Source organism: Schistocerca americana, unplaced genomic scaffold, assembly GCF_021461395.2.
Source record: "Schistocerca americana isolate TAMUIC-IGC-003095 unplaced genomic scaffold, iqSchAmer2.1 HiC_scaffold_452, whole genome shotgun sequence".
NCBI classification, from domain to species: Eukaryota; Metazoa; Arthropoda; class Insecta; order Orthoptera; family Acrididae; genus Schistocerca; species Schistocerca americana.
Window position 1 is genome coordinate 115,001 of NW_025726184.1, and position 3,854 is coordinate 118,854.

Here is a 3,854-nt window from a genome sequence, read left to right on the forward strand (position 1 = left end):
TCAGCCCAAAGTTATTCAGAGTCACCAAGGCAAACGGACCGGACGAGCCGACCGATTGGTTTTGATCTAATAAAAGCGTCCCTTCCATCTCTGGTCGGGACTCTGTTTGCATGTATTAGCTCTAGAATTACCACAGTTATCCAAGTAACGTGGGTACGATCTAAGGAACCATAACTGATTTAATGAGCCATTCGCGGTTTCACCTTAATGCGGCTTGTACTGAGACATGCATGGCTTAATCTTTGAGACAAGCATATGACTACTGGCAGGATCAACCAGGGAGCTGCGTCAACTAGAGCTGAGCAGCCGGCCGCCCGGGAGTGTGTCCCGGGGGCCCGCGCGAACACGCAAGCGTCCGCTCAATTATTCTGCAAACAGGAGGAGGCTGAGCTCCCCTGCACAATACACCTCGAAACCCTCTCAGGTCCCGGCGGCGCGCAGCGCCGTCCTAAGTACTTGGTCGGGTTCGAGAGAGGCGCAATCGCCCGGAGTTTGGCGAGTAGACGCTTTAGGTGCGACCACCCGTGCTCCCAACTGAGCTTGCCGCTGCCGACAGAGGCCCGGGAGCGTGCTGTCGTGGCATTGCCGGCGGGAGACAACACGCGCCACCTACGGTGGCCGGCAGCTCCAACGCCAGCGCCACAGAAGGACAAAAGCCCCACTTGGGTGCCGAAGCGAACTCTCCCAGCACAGCGCACGCGCCAACACGTCCGCACAGCTGCGATACAAACCACCTGCGAGAACCGCAGAGGCGACCGAGCAGCAGACGGCGTCGCGGCGCCGAGCGCCGGGCGGCGGCGCATCCTCAGCGCACACAGTCCTCAATCGGACCAGCACACTGCAGATGTCCACCGCGCTTCGCACCGGGCCCGCGAGGACCTACTTTGGCCGCACGGCGCCGCGTGCAGGGTGCGCCGGCGCGCAGCTGCGCCGCCTGCCGCCTCCGTCGGCCGGCGCGCCTGCCACTGGCCGCCCCCACCAGCCGGCTGTAGCGCGTGCGCCCACGCACCGCGCGGCCAGCACGCCGGGAGGCCCCCCCTCACCGGCCGGGGACGGTCCCACCCAGCCACCGCCGCGTATCGCTTCACACCCACATGCCATTCACGTTCGTGGGCATGGTGGGTATCGCTGAAACAACCGGTTGGTAGCTCAACCGATCGTCGCCATCACTGATTCACCTCTAGCGAGAACAACCGCACCACAACCGTTTACCAGTTGTTCATTTGCGTAACGTCACCAGCAAACGTAGACGTCCATCGCCATTTGCAAATTCAACGATTGTTGCATGCCTGTGTCAGGTGTCACGACACACTATGTCTGCCCACATACACGCAACAACATGTGCACGCTTCGCGAACACGTGGAAGGTGGCCCCCGTACGTATGCGATGTCCATTGCGCGAACGACTGTCAACCGGCCTCTGTCGCATGTCGCAGATGTGGAACGCAGTGCACCATGCTATCACGGTGTGTGAGAAGAGACGACTACGTCTGACAACACGCGCCACTACATCAACAGACGGCTCATGCTGATCGCCATCCACGGCATACCATACTGCAATCCAGCTCTTATAGGGAGACGACACGTAGCTGAGTGCACAATATTTGGACCGTATGGTTCGCCGTTGTTGGCGCAGTCGTGGTACGGTCACACATGTACCACGATGTATCATTCAGTACATGAGGACCAATGTGCAGTACAGTGTGTGATTTGGACGTACAACATCAGCGGACAGTTGACACACGCCGTACCACAACGTAGGCTGTGCTTCGCCATGCAAATGCCAATGAACAACTGCGAAGGGCATTGAGCATGTACGTCCTGCTGCCATCCGCATTACAGTGTATAGCTGCAAGGTGTTTAACATGAAGCGATACTCTGGGGACCAGGCAGTGCGAGTAGCAAACTATATTGCGGGGGTTGCAGTTAGGCAACACCACACTAATTTAACGCGTCGTATGACAATTACAGAGCAGGTTAAGGCCCAACGTGTGTTGGGTTAAGGCCCAACGTGTGTTGGGTTAAGGCCCAACGTGTGTTGGGTTAAGGCCCAACGTGTGTTGGGTTAAGGCCCAACGTGTGTTGGGTTAAGGCCCAACGTGTGTTGGGTTAAGGCCCAACGTGTGTTGGGTTAAGGCCCAACGTGTGTTGGGTTAAGGCCCAACGTGTGTTGGGTTTAAGGCCCAACGTGTGTTGGGTTAAGGCCCAACGTGTGTTGGGTTAAGGCCCAACGTGTGTTGGGTTAAGGCCCAACGTGTGTTGGGTTAAGGCCCAACGTGTGTTGGGTTAAGGCCCAACGTGTGTTGGGTTAAGGCCCAACGTGTGTTGGGTTAAGGCCCAACGTGTGTTGGGTTAAGGCCCAACGTGTGTTGGGGTTAAGGCCCAACGTGTGTTGGGTTAAGGCCCAACGTGTGTTGGGTTAAGGCGCAACGTGGGTTACGTTAAGGCGCAACGTGGGTTACGTTAAGGCGCAACGTGGGTTACGTTAAGGCGCAACGTGGGTTACGTTAAGGCGCAACGTGGGTTACGTTAAGGCGCAACGTGGGTTACGTTAAGGCGCAACGTGGGTTACGTTAAGGCGCAACGTGGGTTACGTTAAGGCCCAATATAGGTTAGGTTAAGGCCCAATATAGGTTAGGTTAAGGCCCAATATAGGTTAGGTTAAGGCCCAATATAGGTTAGGTTAAGGCCCAATATAGGTTAGGTTAAGGTACAATATAGGTTAGGTTAAGGTACAATATAGGTTAGGTTAAGGTACAATATAGGTTAGGTTAAGGTACAATATGGGTTAGGTTAAGGTACAATATGGGTTAGGTTAAGGCGCAATATGGGTTAGGTTAAGGCGCAATATGGGTTAGGTTAAGGCGCAATATGGGTTAGGTTAAGGCGCAATATGGGTTAGGTTAAGGCGCAATATGGGTTAGGTTAAGGCGCAATATGGGTTAGGTTAAGGCGCAATATGGGTTAGGTTAAGGCGCAATATGGGTTAGGTTAAGGCGCAATATGGGTTAGGTTAAGGTACAATATAGGTTAGGTTAAGGTACAATATAGGTTAGGTTAAGGTACAATATAGGTTAGGTTAAGGTACAATATGGGTTAGGTTAAGGTACAATATAGGTTAGGTTAAGGCACAATATGGGTTAGGTTAAGGCGCAATATGGGTTAGGTTAAGGCGCAATATGGGTTAGGTTAAGGCGCAATATGGGTTAGGTTAAGGCGCAACGTGGGTTACGTTAAGGCGCAACGTGGGTTACGTTAAGGCGCAACGTGGGTTACGTTAAGGCGCAACGTGGGTTACGTTAAGGCGCAACGTGGGTTACGTTAAGGCGCAACGTGGGTTACGTTAAGGCCCAATATAGGTTAGGTTAAGGCCCAATATAGGTTAGGTTAAGGCCCAATATAGGTTAGGTTAAGGCCCAATATAGGTTAGGTTAAGGCCCAATATAGGTTAGGTTAAGGTACAATATAGGTTAGGTTAAGGTACAATATAGGTTAGGTTAAGGTACAATATGGGTTAGGTTAAGGCGCAATATGGGTTAGGTTAAGGCGCAATATGGGTTAGGTTAAGGCGCAATATGGGTTAGGTTAAGGCGCAACGTGGGTTACGTTAAGGCGCAACGTGGGTTACGTTAAGGCGCAACGTGGGTTACGTTAAGGCGCAACGTGGGTTACGTTAAGGCGCAACGTGGGTTACGTTAAGGCGCAACGTGGGTTACGTTAAGGCCCAATATAGGTTAGGTTAAGGCCCAATATAGGTTAGGTTAAGGCCCAATATAGGTTAGGTTAAGGCCCAATATAGGTTAGGTTAAGGTACAATATGGGTTAGGTTAAGGAACAATATAGGTTAGGTTAAG

General features: G+C 52.8%; 1 non-coding gene across 1 annotated transcript in view; it reads right to left on the reverse strand.

The window, feature by feature from the left end:
* The window catches only part of LOC124583265, a 1,910-nt gene extending 1,628 nt beyond the window's left edge, over nt 1–282 (reverse strand). The window contains exon 1 of the ribosomal RNA XR_006974125.1: nt 1–282. This exon is cut by the window's left edge and continues 1,628 nt beyond it. This is a non-coding gene — a ribosomal RNA (small subunit ribosomal RNA).
* Nucleotides 283–3,854: the final 3,572 nt, after the last annotated feature.